Source organism: Homalodisca vitripennis, chromosome 3, assembly GCF_021130785.1.
Source record: "Homalodisca vitripennis isolate AUS2020 chromosome 3, UT_GWSS_2.1, whole genome shotgun sequence".
Taxonomy (NCBI): domain Eukaryota; kingdom Metazoa; phylum Arthropoda; class Insecta; order Hemiptera; family Cicadellidae; genus Homalodisca; species Homalodisca vitripennis.
Genome location: NC_060209.1, coordinates 169354546 through 169375926, shown reverse-complemented (window position 1 = coordinate 169375926; position 21381 = coordinate 169354546).

Below are 21381 nucleotides of genomic sequence, written 5' to 3'. Positions count from 1 at the left end.
TTATTAACTGCCGTAACGTTTTCCTTAAATCTATCACTTTAAGACTAGGAGACACTTCCACACCTCTTAACCTAATTTCATAGTCCAATTCCTCCTTGGTTAACAAGTCCACCTTAAGTGCCATTTTAAAAGTTTAATATTAAACACTTTATAATTTTCCAGTATCCAAGCCACTTATTAATTTACAACCACTAAGTTCAATTTTATTAAGGTTCACCAGAATAGAGCAGAGTGGCGCACTTATTTGTGTACTAAATGTTAATATACAAAATTTTTTGTTTTTATTATGATGACCTTAAATATTCTCGAACTCATAAGATTTAAGTAGATACTGGTGGAAATTAAAACTGCACCTTTTTAGAAATATTCAGGTTTATTAAATCAATCCAAATTTCAATTATTAATCTTGTATTCCACCAATGAAATGTTTTGCACAATAGTTTAAAATTACTACTTCCTTAGGCAAGGCACTTTCGATTTAATATTGGCTCACTGTCCTCTAAATACGTGAGTATAAAATATATAAAATAAAATAATAATGTTGAATAAATTTGTATGAAATAAAATAAATAGGCTTCTTCTCAAAACTAATAAAATAAAAATTATAAACTTCTTTAAAATAAAATTCTCAAACAAAACTAAACAGTTCTCAACAGGAATTTTTCACAAGTTCCTACAGGATATGGTGCAGCACCTGCAGCTCTTAATTTTTACTACAATCCCTATAATTTCAATTAAATTTTACGTTCGACTTTAAATAAATTACTCCTTTTACAATTTAGATATATATTAGTCCACACTCAACAGAATTTGATCGTTAATTTCAAATTTCAATTCCAATTTCAAATTAATTCACTTCTTAAATTTTCAAATTTCAAATTTAGAAAAATTTAATAATTCAGTCAAAAGTACTTAGCTCTTTGGTCGTGAAGCTCTTGGAGTTCGGTATTAAAATAATCTATACCGACGGATCCTACGCCCGACACTACTTTTAAACTCGCACTAAAGACTTTACTCTATCGCTTCTCAACTCGGAATGGAAGCAGAGCGTGTTTTCTTGGCCTGCACCGACTACGCTCCTGTTCCTGCAGGCCTGTTTGAATCACTCTCAACGCAGGTTCGCCGCCTAACAAAAGATTGGGTCCACTGTAGACTATTGTTTAGCATTCACTGCCATCAAGTCAGGTCTAGACCAGATTCCAAGCGCGTTGTGCCTGCCGCTGGATTACAATATAAATTTACTTTTTTATTCCCTATCCATTTACAATTCTAAAATAAAATTTTATTTATTAAATTTTTATTTTTATTTAAAGTATACCATGTAATTGGTATACTTGTGTAACACAAACAGTGTAAATTAGGAATAGTTGTGATGATTTAGAACCACATCATAGTGGGCAAAACCAAAGTGACATTAAAAACAAAATGTATGCTTTATTTGTATTGTAAAATTGTCATTGAAAACAAGAGCGAGCTATAGAAACATCACAAGACAAGTAGCCCGACTCTTGTGTACCATACAAACGGCCGATTCTGGCCAAACACTGGGGTCATATTCAGCTGTCGTAATGGTGACAGAATAGAGAGAACAGGCACCAGCTCTTATATAAGCTTAATAATACTATAATTTTAGCACAAAGAACGTTTTAGTCTAGCTACAAATGTCAAATAGGTACATTATTGGTTAAAAATGTAAGGAATTATGTAAGAAATTATTAAATATGAAATATTATTTTATAAAATTATTTATTTACTTTATATTTACAACAGGTGGCGTTGAAAGGTGTGTACAATATCTACGTGTTAATATGGTTAAGTAGGGAAACAAACCACTTTTTACATTATGAAGTAATCAAATGTTTTCACGAGAGGGCTAATATTCAAAATAGTAATTTTTATATAATTATCATAGTATCTCATTTTGCTTATAGACGATTAGATCGTTGATTCCAATACGATATAAATAATTGACTGATGGAAATTGTGGAGCAGGTTAATATTAATAATAGTTTAATATTAACTATTATTGAATACCTGACATGATTGTAGTACGTATGTTATCAGCCAATAAGATCATCAACTACTATTCCATTATAAACTCTTGATCAGTCATTACACATAGTGTTCATTCAGCTGTGATAGAATAATCTCATGAGAGTTTAACAGTAACCCAGATACAGTCTGGTACCGATACGACACAAATTGTTGTCCAATTGTTGTATATAGTGCAGCTTAATCATGATATATGTAAGCGGATAACTAGCTGTTAATTCAATGCAGATATTGTTGGCAAATCAGATTGTATTGATGTGAAATGCTAAACCAAAATAATAAAGCATAATAATTAGTCATAATTATCTTCTTAGGTTAAGGTACTCAGAAAAAACTTTTTTGTCATCGTCGGTTTTACCTTATTAAATACTTTGGTTTATTTCCTTGTACTTATCAATAAAATATCCAAAATGAATATAAAATTCTATAACAATTGTTAAAACCTCATATAGTAATAGTCAGAGACTTGAAAACAGCGGATAATCAACAGTAACCGAAACAAAAACTAACAAACGGGAAAGAGCAAACTAAAAATAATATGATGAATAAGTTTAAAATAAAAAAATGTTAGGGTAAGAAACTACAGCGACTGGCTATCAATTTCTTTTCTTTTTTTTAGAAGAAATTTCTCTATCTATTTTAAGAAAAAACACGTTGGGTGGTTATGCAATGCAAATTGGTTCTCAGATCCTAGACTGTATATTTTCTTCTTGATTTATTTGTCTTTCGCAAATCAGACGATTGAGATCAAATAGACATACAGTTTCCGATGTTGGCACATTTCTAATTTTATTAATATTACTATTTACCATTTTTCCTTCCGTACATATAAAACTGGTAACACTGTTAGGCGAGGGGTTTAGAAGGGGGATTCAGAGCACCAGCCTCCACCTGACTCTTTTCGTGTAGGCTGTTAAAGGAAATATTGTGTTTACGAGTGTTTTTGGCTTTATCTACAGTCCCTCATATTTGAGGTAATATTCTTCGATACAAATGAAAAAATAGAATAAATATAATTTGTGTTTTGATGTAATTAAAAACCATTTATTTATACTAATTGCATAATAAAAATATTTGTCTTATGTAAAAACTTAGGCATTTCTTCTTGTAATATACTTAAAAGAAATACAAAATGGCTGAACCAAAGTACTATTACTGATTTTAAGCTTTGCATTGTAAAATAATTGTAGCGTGAAAAGAAGGGATTCTTCTTAGTGTCTCTCCTCAACGTTGAATTAACTTGATGCGTCCATTGACGGTAACAAAACGTCCATTCACTGTGACTGTAAATTAATTAAATTAGAAAGTTTAAAATCGATTGTATTACCTGTTTCAAACGCTGGAATTCCATCAATCTGGATGAGATATACAGCATTATAATATCAATTTCAGCTATCAACTCCTACGTTCTATCTTTGGCGCCATAGACAATTACCTTATTAGTCATGCTATTCTTATATTATTGCATATAATGACTATAATTCCATATGAAACTTATTCACTAGTAAAACTGTATCGTAAAACCTTTAAATTCCTCGTGAAACACGCTGTTTATCTTACAGATGATGTATCAGCCGACAACATATAGCTGAACCAGAACGCTAAGCATACACTCACGGGTTTATGTGCTTTGTCTTTGCGTGAATAAAAGAAAGCCAAGCTAATTAACTTTACACTGCTGTTTCTTACATTTAGCCCGACGCTGCTTAACTAACTCGTATCAAAGCTATTTTAAACATTTCTGTAGAGAGAACTTAGTGCGTGTAAAAGCTGTGCTCAGTTGACCTCACAAATTTACGCTGCATTCATCGAATTTTTGTAAATTGTTTAATTTCACCCGTATTATGACCAATTTAATTCTAGCGTGAGTATGATAAAACGTGTTTTAACAATATTGGATATTGTACATTTTAATAATTATTAGTTTAGATATGAAAACTACAGAAAATCATTAACTTGAAGACTAGCAAAAGAGGATAAAATTTCTAGAAAAGTGTATTTTTAACCTGTGACAAGATGTGTTACCGGTAGTAAAGCCAGTGTCTTGACAGTGCGTGGAAGCAGTCAAACAGAATGATAGCTATATCTAGTGTGTTTCAAAAAGATCTTTGTAACTAGGAGTTGTGTGAAAGAGAAAAATTTTGATGAAGATTTTCGTGTTTTTATCTAAGGAGTATAAGTAAATGTGTATAAGTGAAATTACATGAGAGTTGTGTAAATCTATGCTTATAATCTTATAAAAATTAAACCGGATAACTGTGCATATTTAAAAGGAGATTTTACAATAAATTTTATATTGCTATCACGTTTTTAGTGGATGAAACACATTTATTGCCCTTTTTCGTTCAGAAGAATGAATTTATAATTAAAATATTAATTATAATCGAAGTAAACATTGAATGTACAATGCCATAAAGTAATTATAATAATTTCCAAAATCAAAATCCAATTATGTATTGGAGCGATATGGATTTTAATTTACTTAAATCACAATTTTTCTGGTTAGATCTTATAAATATAAAGCGTGGATATTTTACTGCTTTAATCTGAATTTTAGATAGACATTAAGCATGTTTAAATCCAAGTAGACAATGATCTCGTAGATAATGATTTCTGCCAAATAACTGTTTTCAGAAAAAAATGCTGGTTTCATGCCATAATAGTGACGAAATTTAATCTAATCCCCTACATGGAAACTTGAAAAATGCTAGTCACTACTTAGTATTCTTCAAGTACTCGTAAAGAAAATAGTCCACACGTAATATTTTTAATCTGGTTAAAAATTATAGTAAAAAAGAAAGAAGAGCTAAAGAGAGGAGAGACAAAAACCAACTTTTGAAAGTAAATAAAAGATCTTCGTACGAAAAGAAATACTGTGTAGGTATAGAGCGCCGGACTCTCCTCGTGAAGAGCAGCCAATTTGGTCGTTAGTTATCGAACAGGGGAACGAGAAAACAGCAAAGTTATCAATACATTTTATAAAACACATGTCGACTACAATACTACATGTTTCTGAAGTAATAATGTTCTTAAATTCTTAATTTAAATTATTTACAGTATTCTTTTTATATTGGTTGTATACGTAATTTATGTATCTCATTCTGAAAGGCACTAATGAACTTATCATTTTTATGCAGATGGTTTTGAGCACAAAAAAGTGGGATGCATTTTCTTCAGTACCACCAGAATATTTTATTATTACATGGACTATTCAAGGATAAAAATTTTTTGTGTTGGGTTAGATAGGTTAGTTAATTTCTACTGTATATGAATTAATAAGGTACATTTAATTTAATTTTAGTTCAGAACATTCACATTTATCGAATCCACCTACGTTAGTTTACTAACTAGGCTAGATAAGCTGAAAGGACAAGATAAGCATATCAAAGATTTAATTTTTCAGTGTATTATGCAAAATAGCAAAAGCGTTAACATAAACCACGTGTATGTGTGAATATTAATAAATGCATGTTTAGCGAATTAGTTTCTAAGATTTGTGTAAGCTGGGCATGAATAATGAATGAATTTACCTTATTTTGCTGGTAGGCGAGTTGATTCTTTATCACAGTACTAGTCTGTAATAGCTAAGTGTTCACTCATAGATATAAGATGCAAACTCCATTCTTTTTGGGCTCACATAATTATGTGCGTGAGGAGAAGATCAGTGCATGTTTAAACGTCAAAAGAGGCCTTAAAGTATACGATCATCTGTTCACTTATAGAAAATCTCATACGTTCGTAATGAATAAAGACCACGGAAATGATCTGTGAATATATCATATGAGTCATACATTCATCCTGCATGTATCAGTTGCCGTAAATGAGGTAGCAACTGACTCATCATTGGGCTCCTCTGAATGGTAGCGACCTCTATGTAGACAGCTCATCGCTGTTGTATCGGTTCTTGATGCGAGTATTCCGGTATAAAAAATACAGCTTTTGCATAGCTATTTTCCAATGACAACAAAAATGAAAAATTTATATGCTTTACCTTGAAAACATTAAATAATTGTTCTACTTTTATATTTTACCTTCATTATATGATAATAAATAAATCAAGTAAAATAGGTATACTTTAAGACAATACAAAATAGAACTTTACAGTTTGCTCTATTATTTACTGTCTTTTACTTCTTTAAATTTACAAAAGAAGGAAAATCAGATTTTTTTATGCATGAAGAACAATATATTTATCTTTATGAAAGAAATCCACAACTATTTTCCGGACTTAGAGCCCTCATTACAGCTTTGTGAAGAGCTAAAGTGCTGCAGTAGCTCTGTGAAGTTATTTTCAAAGGAAAGCTCCGAGCAGACAGAAATAAGAGTGCGCTCTCAACCTCGTTTGTTATTTGTCATTGAGTAGGTCAGGACAGATCTGGACTCGTAATCTTGAGTATTTATTGGAACCTGAACAATAAATGTGACCATACGTTGTTGCACGCGACTTCAGTTTTTGTTTCCTAGTTGTTTAAATTAAGTGTATTAAGAACTAAATGTTGTCTGGCGCTTTCTTAAGTGCGTTTTGTGTATAATTTAAAAAAGGTATCCTAATTCAATATTAAGAATAACGAACTGTATATGATTTATATGTAATTTTATATTATAAATTCATTCCGATAAACAGTTAGATTATTAAAGTACTAAAACTGTATGTAAACGCTTTTTATGCAAATAAATACTGTATTTTTTAAGTTAATATCGTTAATTATGCTATTACTTACTGCATTATTTCATATTAGTGCATTATATTTGATTGAGTATATACTAGTAGAGCTTAACTTATTACTGTATTTGCAATAAGTTCAAGATAATAATAATGATCTTTTACAAGTCTTTGTCTTGCTCTCTGAAAGCCAGCCAATAATAATGGAAAATTGAGCAAATATAAATTTTAACACAATTATTTTTATCTCTGTGTTCTTTTATACAACCGCTCATTTAATCACAACAGTAAATTGTATGATTATTTTAAGGCAAGATGCTTAAACTGTGTATAAAATGTTAAAGCCGTTGAGAGTTATACACATAACCCGAAAGCAGGTCATGAATATTATTAGGTATAGTAAAGTTGTAACTAGTTGCGCAGAATGTAAACACTGCTTCTGCTATATGAAAATCTTAATTTTGTGTACTTGTTATTTGTCATAATACAGGGTGTATCTCGACTAAGGCATATAAAATATTATAGTTTGGGTCAAGACAAACACATTATACCGTATGAGCATTGATCTCACTGATTTATTTCCCTCTGTCTGTCTCTATGTATATGGTTTTTCCAAATAATAAAACTTAACAAAACCCCATGGAGTGTCATTACCACCATCGACTCGTGGCTTATTCTGCCACGTTAATTTTTGGGAGTGCCGATGGCCGAGTGGTCTAAGACGTAGGACTTTAGGTCTGAATTAGAGCTTCTCGGCTTCACCTTAGAAAAAAAAAAAAAATTTTTAAACTAAGTCCAAGTTGATGGAAATCACTATATTGTTTACTGCATAACTGTAATCGAAAAGCTCTATTCATTGTTTTTTGTTTATAAACATATTGTTAGGAATTACATGAAGGCGTATATATTTGACAAGGGAATGTACCTGAACGGTTAAAAAGTTACATAACTGAATTGGCTGCCCTATTTATACTATAAGACATAGCGATAATATAAATATATCTGTTATAAAAAACAATATTAGTAGAAAACAAAGTAACTTAATTCTTAGTTTAATTTTAACTTTATCAATCTAATCGCTTAGAAGAAAAGAAAATCTGCAAGAGTACTAACAAAAGCATATTGATTCTTACTGAACGCTACAGATGTATATTATTTACGCTAAATGGCTAATAATATTAGCCTAATTGAACACGCAAAGGATTCCATTTGGTGATATTGACGTTAATACAACCGTTCAAAATAAATGCTGGGCTTACAAGCTTATAACTAAAAAGCTGTATTAAAATAATGATGCAACAAACTTAAAAAACGTTTAACATAATTATTTCAATAGAAATTTATCATCTAAATATAGGTGTTATTGTAATCTAAAACATCTCGACTTATATTATCCGTTTTATGGAGCTTATTCTAGGTGCTCTAACCATATCTTGGCATGATTTTTTGATCGCCTTACCTCTTTTAGTTCATCGTTTATTCGTAATGATTTAAAAAGATCCTCAATATTAAATCCTTTATAGCTGTAATTTTATATTGCCCTACATATATATCAAACTGTTTAGGATTTTTAATTTATTCATTTCACGTACGTTAACTGTTAATATTTCTTCATAAAATGTTGTCGAAACTGAACCGTAAGGCAAATCATCTTTTTTTGGCTCCGTCGCTCACTTACATTTTCATTTGTAAGTTGTTTGCTTAAACATTTTTAAACTCAGATAAATATTAGAAAACTAGTCTGATAAGCTCTATGATAACTAGTGGAGTATGTTATTATGTTTCAGGTGTTACATCTCTCTTTCGGTCTTTGTAAATTGCACCAGATTTCATGACACTTTGGGCAAAGGCCGTGCTCGGGGTTTTCATATGTAGATATATTGTGGTAAACTAAATATCATATAGCCTGTCACATGTTTCTACAGTATTACTATTGATTAATACTGCTATTACTAATAGCATAATTGTTGTGAAGCTGATTTATTGTAAAGGTGAAATGCGAATTTTATATATGTTAGCCAAGATTACAACATCCAGAAAAATCATAAATGAAAATGTGTGTCAGCAAGCAAATGAAATCGCTTCTATGCATTTAGGTTGTCTCATGTTTGATTTTTTCTCTTATTTGACCAAAACGTAATGCATATTGTTTTATATATGTATATATATATATATATATATATATACATATATAAAACAATATGCATTATATATATATATATATATATATATATATATATATATATACATATATACAGGGTGTTCTGAAAAAAAGGTGCCCATAAGTCAGGGCGTGATTCCTCACATCAAAATAAGAAAAAAAGGTCTAATTAACATAGGTCCGAAAATGCTTAGTTACCAAGTTATACAGGGTGAAAAATTTCGTCTGAATTTCAGTTCCCCTGCTGCAACGAAGCCCTACGGGTATTTGTTGGCTGTTAATTAAGATGTACAATTTAGCGTACTTTATGTAAAATGAACTGAAAAATTGAATAAAACCGTTTCCAGACCTGTAGCTACAGTAATTTTTAAGATATGTGACGAAATACGCGAAACTTGGTCCCGAAAAACAAGTTACATTTAGGTTTGAAGCAGATTTACTATGTTAAATGTACAATAAACACAAAATATTTTTTCACGGTACTTGTAGAAAATTTAATTTAGAAGATAAAGATGTAAAATAAGTCTATAATAGACAAACGCAAACTTTAAAAAAATAATCCTTAATTACATACAAAACGCATGAAAAATAGACAAAATCTGTTAAGCTCTCTACAAATGTAATATTGAAATTAAAACAGCTGTTTTATTAAAATATTTGATTTTAGAAAAAAAATTATTTCTATTTAAAACATATGTTTTAACAATGTAACATTGTTTATAATAATTTAAATAAACATTACAAGCAGCTATTTTTCCATTGCTCATTAAGTGCGTGTGTTGATCTGTACTTTAATACAAGTTAGTGCGAGTGCCGTTGAAGTTAATTTTTGATAGCTAATAATATCTTATTCATCATGGCAGGTAATATGAATATTATGTACACTAATGGTGAAATGGCTGACATGCATTTAATGTACGGTCTTGCACATGGCAACAGTCGTCAGGCTAGACGACTCTATCAGGAACATTTTCCTCATAGACAGTTACCGACTCATAAAATGTTTTCTTCCATTCATAGAAGGCTAAGCGAGACGGGAACCTTTAAATCTGGAAAAGTTGGTAGATCAGGACGGCCACGTACAACGTGTACAGCTGAATTGGAGGAGGGCGTGTTGGGCGAAATAGAGAATCATCCTGGAAGAATTACTAGAGAACTAGCCTTGGATTTCGGTGTTAGTAATTCAATTGTCTGGAAGATTTTACACGAGCAGCAGTTGCATTCTTATCACTATCAAAGGGTCCAGGCTCTTTTGCCTCGAGATTACTTTCCTCGTGTTCAGCTATGCCAATGGCTTATCCAAAGGTGCAGAAATCCACATTTTTTAAATTACATTATCTTTACTGATGAAGCAAAATTTTCAAGAATGGCTATTCTTAACACCCACAATACTCACATGTGGGCAATTGAAAATCCACGTGCTATTTCAGAGAACCGTCACCAATATCAGTTTTCTATAAACGTATGGGCTGCTATTCTGGGTGATAAAATTTTTATTAGTTTTTTACCTGATACGCTCAATGGTGAAAATTATTTACATTTCTTGACGACTAATCTGAATGAGTTACTCGAAGATGTGCCACTATACACACGCAACAACATGTGGTTCATGCAGGATGGAGCTCCAGCTCATTACACATTACAAGTAAGAGAATTTTTAAATGAAGCATATCCAAACAGATGGATTGGTCGAGGAGCCCCAGTAGCATGGCCTGCAAGGTCACCTGACCTCAATCCTCTAGACTTTTTCTTATGGGGACATTTAAAGACGCTTGTCTACGACTCGCCTTTGGATACCATAGAAGAGTTGCGAATAAGGATTGTTAACGGGATTCAAAGGATACGTGAGACACCTGGGATCTTCGAAAGAGTTCGGCAGTCTATGAGAAGACGGCTGGATGCTTGTATTTTGAATGAGGGGAAACATTTTGAACATCTACTGTGACGTGGTTAGTTTTTTTAGGACAAGTGTAACTTTTTTGTTGAATGATAATTCAGATAACTTTTTTATGTATGATAATGTATGATTGTTAAAAATATTTACTTGATAAAAAATAATAGTAACTCATTAATTTGTTTTAATAAAACAGCTGTTTTAATTTCAATATTACATTTGTAGAGAGCTTAACAGATTTTGTCTATTTTTCATGCGTTTTGTATGTAATTAAGGATTATTTTTTAAAGTTTGCGTTTGTCTATTATAGACTTATTTTACATCTTTATCTTCTAAATTAAATTTTCTACAAGTACCGTGAAAAAATATTTTGTGTTTATTGTACATTTAACATAGTAAATCTGCTTCAAACCTAAATGTAACTTGTTTTTCGGGACCAAGTTTCGCGTATTTCGTCACATATCTTAAAAATTACTGTAGCTACAGGTCTGGAAACGGTTTTATTCAATTTTTCAGTTCATTTTACATAAAGTACGCTAAATTGTACATCTTAATTAACAGCCAACAAATACCCGTAGGGCTTCGTTGCAGCAGGGGAACTGAAATTCAGACGAAATCTTTCACCCTGTATAACTTGGTAACCAAGCATTTTCGGACCTATGTTAATTAGACCTTTTTTTCTTATTTTGATGTGAGGAATCACGCCCTGACTTATGGGCACCTTTTTTCAGAACACCCTGTATATATAAAATGTTCGATAGAAACGTCTTACTTTTAAAAGGTAATAAATTAAAATTAAATATTTTTCATGTTTATGCTACCAGCAAAAGAACTGAGAGGTGAGTAACTTGTCACGTCAAAGGAAAATTGTGTTAATTTCATTCCAAACTTTAGTTGTCTAATAATTTATATTCTTATTTCGTTGTACCTAGTAGTTGCTTACCGTGTAAATTCCTTACACTAAAGTATGTCGTATTGTATACAGACAAAAGATTCTAAAATAATTAAGGTACTTAGCGCTTTGGTTTCAATATAAAGCGTACTGGTTGAGTTTGTGGCTAGTTGATCCAATGCAACGGAAATTATGATGACAAGTCTCAGAACTTTTAATAAAGCTTTCAAAACAATAAAGTCTCTTCATTCCGGAGTTGGTTGAAAACAATTAGACTTTGAAAGTTATTGTTCGGCAGTGTTAATTAAACTCCATAAGCTAGTAGCTCTGAATTTTATAAACTACTGTTTAAGTACTTTACAGCCTTCAATTAAAGTCCGGTTGTGTTAATAATTCGACGAAGTTAAACTGAAATAAACATATATTTTAGGTTTAACAATTTTATTATTTTATACTATTAACAGCAACGTCAATGATGGGAAATAACACAAAAAACAAACTTTTTCTCTTGTAGATATAGGGGAAACCCGAGAGTTGCATTGAATAAAGAAATGGTAACTTCTTAGACAAGAGCTTCCATAAATATAACAGTATCTGGACCACGATGCGGAAATGGCTATGGCATATTGTACTCTATTTAATGACAACTTTACTTGAAATAGCATGTAAATTATTGAACGTTTTGTATAATATGTATATACCTCAACATGATCTGTTTAATTCACTGAAAAAATTTAAATAAAATTGTAAATTGTAAATTCTTTCGGTGTAAACATCAATCAAACCTACTATGTAAGTGTCATGTTCTCTTCCAGGTCTTCCGCTGTAAACTACTTTGATAGTTATTAGCTAATTGGAAAGTATTAGTGTACTTTTCCCCCCAATTGTTAAAAATCATCCTTGTCTTGATTGTTTATGTTCAAATAAACTGCCTGTCGTCATAAACATTTCCTCTCTTAGCCTACCTTCTTTTATTATCTTCATCATTACCTTCCTTTTCTGTTCTTGAAATTTACTTTTGAATATTTTCTCTTACAAGAACACGATATAAAGTGATCGAAACACAAATCAAACGGAAGGTATAATGATGCAAAGGTATCAATATATATCTATAATGTCAGTGCTGTTTTCACGATAGCAACTATTACTGCAGCAGCGCTCGTAGCGGATTAAGACCAAACTACGGGGAATTTATTTTTACATGTCGTTGTGAAGTTCAACATTAAATAGTGAGGTACTTATTAGAGGTATCTTTTCCTTATTTATAATAGGTTATGTAATGTTAGTTTATTAAAAATAAAAACGGAACCTATCCCTTATAGTCTCTCTTATTCAATTATTAATTCGTTTAGGAAAATATTTAAATTTTAAATGGTTTATAATTTATTGTTAAAAACACTACTGTGGACAATGGTAAAGACAATGAAAAACTGTAGAAAGAAATACCAAAGTAAAGATGATCTAAACCCAGTTATTTTATCTGAAGGGGGTTGGTTAGGACATTTGGGAGAGTCGTAATGTGCGGCATTTATTGGAAACACGCGGAGAAATGTGACCATAAACTGGGAGAAGGGACTTAACTTTTCCCCCTCCTCCCACAACCGCAGCGAGTACAACTTTTTCTTTGCACCTTGGCATTAAATGTTAATTATGTTATGTAACGCTTTTCTAAGATTTTGTGTAATGTAAATAGAACCATTTTATATAAAAACATAATAAACCAACTATAACTAAAATTTAGTAAACACTACGTTGATGAGATCTAACAATAAAAAAGTTCAATCGACTTTGCAAATTAAATTTAAATGAACATTTCTTTAAAACTACTAATTTTACAATAAAATTGTAAACAAACTTTTTGGTATTTTAAAATTGTTTTACTAAATCCAATGACACATTCAATGTTGAAATCCAAACTGACTCCTTGCAAGTTTAGCTACACAGTGATTGTCCAATCTCCAGTATATCAACAATAAGGTAGTAGTTCTAACAATAGAACAAATTATATTTAAAAAGTCTCATGAAATAATTAGATACTGTTTTACTATATACGTTTTTATTATTAATGTACTTTTACTGTTTTTATCCTAATATCAAAGTATGTAATGTTGTAAAAATATGCCTTGTACAAAAATAGCGTTTTCAAGAACACGCCCATTTACGAATATATTCTATTCCATTTTGGAATGGAAAACTTTTAATTATAGAAAGTGTTTACATAATGTTATATGTATTTGCGTTATTAAAGCCTAAAGGCGGGCGCACACGACAGTCCGGTATATGAATGCGGATGTTTTGGGACAGAACGTAACATGGTCCGCCGCTTGCATTGAGTAATACTGGGCTGGTGTCAAATCTTGTGTGGTGTGACGGGAATTTTTCAAAAAGTATTCCGTGGTTAGAAGACGAAATTCAAGTGATAGAGTGTTAAATAAAAAAATTCATACCTTTGAATAAGCATCTTTATGTATTATATTTAATAAAAGCTATAACAATTGTAACGAAGTGTTTGAGTCCCCAAATAATAAAAAGGGAAAAACAATACTTTGTCGTAGAAAATCAAAAGAGATAAGACAATTTATGTAAATGGGATTAGAAAATGTATAATAAATCAAGCAATGCCCTACTGCTTGCCTGCCCCCACCATAACAGGCAACCCCCACCACAACTCTTTTACTAGATAAGCAGGAGGCGTGGAGCTGGCAAGGCAGTCGGGCCCTAGCGGCCTGACCAGTCGGACGGGCCTGTTGAGTCCGCGGGACACCGGACGGGCGTGTTGAGCCCTCGGTATCTCTTTGGACGCGCGTGTTGAGCCCCCGATGTCATTAGTAACAGATGTGGTTGGATGGTGATGGCCCCCCCCATTCCTTCCACATGTTATCTGTTACATATAAAGAGAGTTTGTATGTTTTCAGATTCATTCTGATGCAGGATCGTTACCTGATCAGAAGTACTCGTAGGAGTCGTGATTTTGGATGTGATGGTCTGCCAGCCAGTCGAGAGGAAACGAAGCTAGGGGACATCGTACGCCGCTGTTGCAACCGGGGACCATAGTCATGACAGCTATGCTGATCTCCGAAGCCTGCTACTAGACCTCGAGCACTTCAACGGAGGTTAAGGAGCTTACGGGGGCTACCAGTCGATCCCAGGACTGCACCTGACGAGATCGTGGTTCGATACCCAGCTCGGCCATCCAGCTCCAGGTCCAGTGCGGGAGTTCTCAAGGGAACACCAAGTTGTAAATATTAGAGTTAAGGAATCAGAGCTCATTTGTATATATTGTACATAGACTGGGGATAGATGTAATAAAGCAGACCAGTGTTTCACTTAAACTGTGTTTCTCATTTTAGTTCAGCGACCCAGGATAGAATCCCCTTACAAAAGACTAGTGCGGAGGTAGGTTTTCCCGCGGGATAGAAGTGTTTAGTGAGAGAGGGGAAAACCCCTTACATATTTTGGCGCCCGAACAGGGACTGTTTAAAGTATTTTGGGTGCAGTTTGTGAGACATTGTGTTTGCTAAATTTATTTAAAAAAAAAAAAAACTGTTAAAATTCTTTTTGAAACACTGATTTGAATTGTGATTAGTTGCATATATTAGATTTATAATGAAACACTGGTTGTACATATAAGAACATTATTATTGGTACGTAAGAACATTATATGACACTGCCCCTATAATATTAACACACATAAACTTAAGAACTTTAAGATTTGTTTCTGCTAGTTATATGAAAATTGTGAAATCTCTAAAATTTGTTTCAAAAATTTCAGACTGTGACTCGGACTCTGAGAGTGTCGCGACCGCCCAAAATAAAAAGAATCCACGGATCTCGTGGATTTATCAGTTAAAGAAAGACGAACTTATTGAAGAATTGAAAAAATTTCGCCTTCCCTCCGCTGACACCGTAAAGGAAAAACGAAAGATCCTTAGTCAATTCCTAAAAGGAGAATATCAATTAAACATTACTCCAGCACCTAGAGTCAATTATCCAAGCACTTCGGAACAAAACTCAAGCTCTTTGCCCTCCAGTGATAGCACAAGTATATGCAATATGGTACGGAAATGGAACTTGAATTATGATGGGGATAGAGATGTAATGCTATACCTTGAAAGACTGAATGAGCTCAAAGAAGCATATAATACTAATTCGGAACATCTCCTTGTAGCTTTACCCGAACTATTAAAATGGAAAGCACTCCTGTGGTACCGTAATTCTAAATCCATGTGGAATACTTGGGACGAATTTTTGAAGTGCTTTGAACTACAGTTCCTACCGAGGAGGTTCAGAGAAAAAGTAGATATCGAAATTAGAGGTAGGACCCAGGGTCAAAATGAAAGTTTCAAAGATTATACGGTGGCTATTCAGAAACTAATGCGACGGCATGGAAGGTATTCCCCGGTCCAACAGTTTAACCAAATATTTGAGAATATGTTACCAGAATATAAGCTATACGGGTTAAGGAATAACATAACTACACTTCCAGAGCTGATCCAAGCAGCAAGTGACTATGAGACTATAAAAAAGGCCGCAGCTAGCTATAGACCACCCAATGATCCAGCTCAGGCTATGTACCCAGAAGTAGCGTATCAAAGAAATTAACAGAGAAGAGTCCCTTTACCCAGACCACAAGGGAATTATCCTCCTACAAGAAAGAAAAAAAACCGCGTCCCCAGGAAAGTACAGACCAAGAAACCAATGGTACCTGTTGGAATTGCGGTAAAACAGGTCATTTTGCTCGCGATTGTAGACTACCAAAAAAGATCACGTGCAGGTTTTGCAGGGAAGACGGACCAACTAATACATGTACTTGTACGGAAGCGGTAAACTACCAAAGGACTTGGAGAAAAGGGGGCACCCCGAGTCCGTGATTAACCAATACTTAGACCCCTGTCAGGCTTTACCAGACAAATTATCAATACCCGGAGAAACAAGCATAGAAGGTGATAACAGAATATATATTAATATAGAAATAGGTAATATCTCCATTAAGGCGCTCCTGGACACTGGTGCTAGTAAAAGTTATATAAGTAACAAAACCGCAAGTAACTTTTTAAAAATGGGACTACAATCAAGAGAAGAAGATGAACATTATGCAAGAGTAGCCAATGGGACTCGTATACCAGTAAAAAAGTCATATCGTATAGACTGTAAAATAAATGGGCATAAATTCCCTCTAGAAGTATATGTGTTACCAGGTCTCACGTCCGAGTTAGTTATTGGATTAGAGGCCATGAGGAATTGGGGATTAAAAATAGATATCCCCAAAAACGAAGTGAGCTGGGGATCAGACGAACCCGTAAACCAACGAGGAGAAAGAGAAAAACACCTCTCAGCAATAAAACCTTTATCAGATAAAGAGGAACAGGAATCAATGAGTTTCTCGCTCAAGAATTACCAAAATTCAAAAGAATTACGGGCCCAACTCACCTTGTAGAACATGTGCTACAATTGAAACCTGGGGTTCAGCCCATAAAACATCGATATGGTCCTAAGAACCCAGCAATGCAGAAAATCATAAACGAAGAAATAGACCAAATACAGTCAGTCTAAGTCTGGAGCTACTACAAGTAACATCAATGGAGCTAACCAGTGAGGATTATGCGGCGATCGTTAACAACGAGAGAATTGGCGATAAGGTAATTACGGCTTACCTTAACTTACTACAAGTGAGGGGAACCAGGTCCCAATGGTCCATCATCTTTGTGTACAACACCAACTTTATGAAGAAAGTTCTCTCCGAGAAGTACAGTGCAGTCGCCAGGTGGAATAAGAAGGTAGACATTTTTCGTTTCGAAATGCTCTTGGTGCCCTATTTTGTAGAGAACATTCGACACTGGGTATTAATAACAATAGACATGCGAACAAAACAAATTACCGTTTTCGACAGCATTCATGGGGACCACACCGCAGCCATAGAGAAATTGACAGAATACTTAAGTGCTGAAGCACTGAACAAAAGAAACGAAATTCTACTAACCAGGAAGTGGAAACTGCTGGGGAAGGCAGGCCCCAAACAATATAACACAGTGGACTGCGGAGTATTTTTGTGTATAACCGCTGAGGCCTGCACAGCTGACCGCACAATCACTTTCACACAAAGTGACATCCCCTGGTTAAGGGGAGTAATTGCGGAGGAGCTGAAGAGCGGCAAACTGCAATCTCACCAAAAACCACCTCCCCATATCCCTGGAGTTAAAGCCCCACCAGTGAAGAAGGGTCGAAAGAAAATAGTACGCAGCACCTCACCGATGTTCGTGCCCAATCCCTCCCAGACTCCGACAGACGCCGATCCACCCAAACCGGAGTTACAGGTAATAGAAATAAAAAATACAGAAGAGCCATCTCCAAGAAAACCGATGATTAAAATGGAGGAATGTTATATGGAAATTTCATCGTCAGAAGATGAGGAGGAAGGCAACAATGCCGCCGCAACATTGGAATTGTGTCTTCAGGAAGAGGATGGGCTTCTGACTCTAAAGGACCTAGAGGAAATCATAGATGAAGTGGCCACAGGAGAAACCAAACATCAACCCTCCAACATCCAGGAAGAACTGGGGACAGACTGGGACGTCCTATCAATACACGACAGTGAGTCCCTTGACCTCAAGGAAGCAGAAGACCAGGTCAACCCACAGCACCGAGCAACAGTTATTCAACTGGGGAAGCCAATTGGAGTGCTCGGGGGACATACGGCATCCTCAGACAGACCAACCGTAATTCAGCAAACATCGCTCGATGCCAGTGAGGTAACCTTCTCAGGAGAGGCAGGACGTTTGGACGAGGATACAATGACCATCACGGTACCCAACTCAACCCAACCCAGAGATCCATCTTCAACGGAGAAAACAACGAAGAAGAGGCAAAGAGACAGGAAGCAGCGGACCAGAAAAGTGAAGCGGCTGGGGAAAGGTACTAGGAAGTACAGGGACCGACAAACCGGATCCAAGTACTGGAAGATATAACCTTACATTTATTTTTTATTATTTTGTGTTTATAGTATTAAAAAGTTATTATTGATTTTTATTATTATTATTTAAGAAGTTATTGTTGATTTTTATTACTATTAAGATGTTATTTTTTATTCTTTGATATTGTTAAACAAAAGTTGGTTAATTTATGTATCTTATGTTGATTTCTATTTTTCTTTGACAGACAAAAAGTTCTTAGATTGTGTGTGTATAAAAAGGCACACACAAAAAAATTATAAAGAGAAAAAGTAGTTTTTGAGTTCTTTATTATCCTTTTAATTTTTTTTTAGAAAGAAATGGGAGAGTGTAACGAAGTGTTTAAGTCCCCAAGTAATAAAAAGGGAAAAACAATACTTGGTCGTAGAAAATCAAAAGAGATAAGACAATTTATGTAAATGGGATTAGAAAATGTATAATAAATCAAGCAATGCCCTACTGCTTGCCAGCCCCCACCATAACAGGCAACCCCCACCACAACTCTTTTACTAGATAAGCAGGAGGCGTGGAGCTGGCAAGGCAGTCGGGCCCTAGCGGCCTGACCAGTCGGACGGGCGTGTTGAGCCTCCGACACCCCCGAATGGGCGTGTTGAGCCCGCAGGACACCGGACGGGCGTGTTGAGCCCCCGGTACCTCGTCGGACGGGCGTGTTGAGCCCCCGACACCCCCGCATGGGCGTGTTGAGCCCGCGGGACACCGGACGGGCGTGTTGAGCCTCCGGTACCTTCGTCGGACGGGCGTGTTGAGCCTCCGACACCCCCGCATGGGCGTGCTGAGCCCGCGGGGCACCGGACGGGCGTGTTGAGCCACCGGCATCCCCGCAGGGGCGTGTTGAGCCCGCGGAACATGGGACAACACCAAGTTGTAAATATTAGAGTTAAGGAATCAGAACTCATTTGTATATATTGTACATAGACTGGGGATAGATGTAATAAAGCAGACCAGTGTTTCACTTAAACTGTGTTTCTCATTTTAGTTTAGCGACCCAGGATAGAATCCTCTTACAAAAGACTAGTGCGGAGGTGGGTTTTCCCGCGGGATAGAAGTGTTTAGTGAGAGAGGGGAAAACCCCTTACACAATTTAAAACTTTGTAAATATCACCATATCTTTTTTATAATATAATAAGAATTAATTCCTGCATAACATAATAATAAGGACTTTACACAGGGATTAAACGTGAGAATGTTGGTAAATACGAAATAAATTAATGTATTAAGAAATCTGTTCATGTTAAATTTTACATATTGGAAGAGTATTTTTTTATACAAATATCAGTAAAAAGTGTGAGTACCTGTAAATACATTGAATACCAGTGTACCTAATCCTAAGTTTAAATGAACAAAAGTTGTATTTTACGCTAAAAAAGAATTGATAACAACGGATTAATTCATTGAAACAAAACGTTGGTCTATGACCAAATCCCAGTTAACACTCTTAAAAAGTAAATACAAAACAATCAATAACATGATCATAACAATTTTAACATTGTATTCACGGTTTATTATAAAATGGAAATTTACATATCAAGCTAGTATATTAACCGATAAAAAAAACCAATGTGTCCACATATTGTGTTTAGTTGTTAAGTAACTGCTGTTTTATATTATATCGTAATGTCTTTTCCTGGTCTATTTCACGTTGTGGTTTGTTAAGCATGTGGTCTTCCAACTGATTGATCATTAGTTCGATTGTAGGGAATGTCATAATCATAGCTGTTTAAATAACCAAACAGTATAGCAAGTTATAACAGAGAGGTATATGAGACATAATATTAAAAAAAAATACTTTTTTTGTCATTTCTTTTACTTGCTCAACAAATGACTTTAATATGTTTTATCATAAAAACCTTTTCAGAGCAATTATGTTAATTTTAAAAGTATAAATATATTTTCTGTGATATAAAATGTTATACTCTTAATTGTAATTGATTGCATGACTATTGGTGCCCAAATTTATGGAAAATTTAGTAAAGATTGTTCGCAGAAAAAAAGTAAAATAATTAAAAATGTTAAACCTGTAGGCCATGTAAACATTATAGTTACACGTATATTTTGTCTAACTAGTAAAATCTTCTCACTGATTTTTATTATTTTATAAACCGTACTGGTTGAAAATTTCATATGTTTCCTGTATGTATTTTAAGAGTATATAACCAACAAGGAAAATACCTTTTTTACGTAGTAAACATTTATATTAGACACCAATAACCGTAAAAAATGCCATAACATTTTATAACATACTTTTACTGACATGTCATAACGTATCGTGAATATGCAATACTTTTATGGATTAATGTTCGTGTATTATTTACCTCACAACTAGCTGTTCGAATTGTTGTATCGTCTATATAATTTATTTAAACAACAGGTGGTTCAAATGAGTGTGATTAGTAAAAATTTTTACCCCATATATTGGAGTATTTTTTTTATTACTGTTTTTCACTGCATACGGCAATAGCATCTCAAAGGCAGACGCAGAACGAATTCAAAGAATGCAAAACACTGCAATTCGATTTTTATACGGACTCTGTCGAAGAGATCACGTGTCACCCTTTCGAGATGCTGCAGGACTCATGACCATGGATGCCGTGGTGTAGGATGCAGACTTGCTGTCTTATAAACAATGTACTGTTCCAGCGGGAGCCACGGTATCTGGCAGAAAGGATGTGCAGTCGTGCCGAGATCGTTTGCCGCAGCACTCGATAGAGTGACCAACTTCACTTCAACAAAGTGAGGTTGGAAATTGGTCGA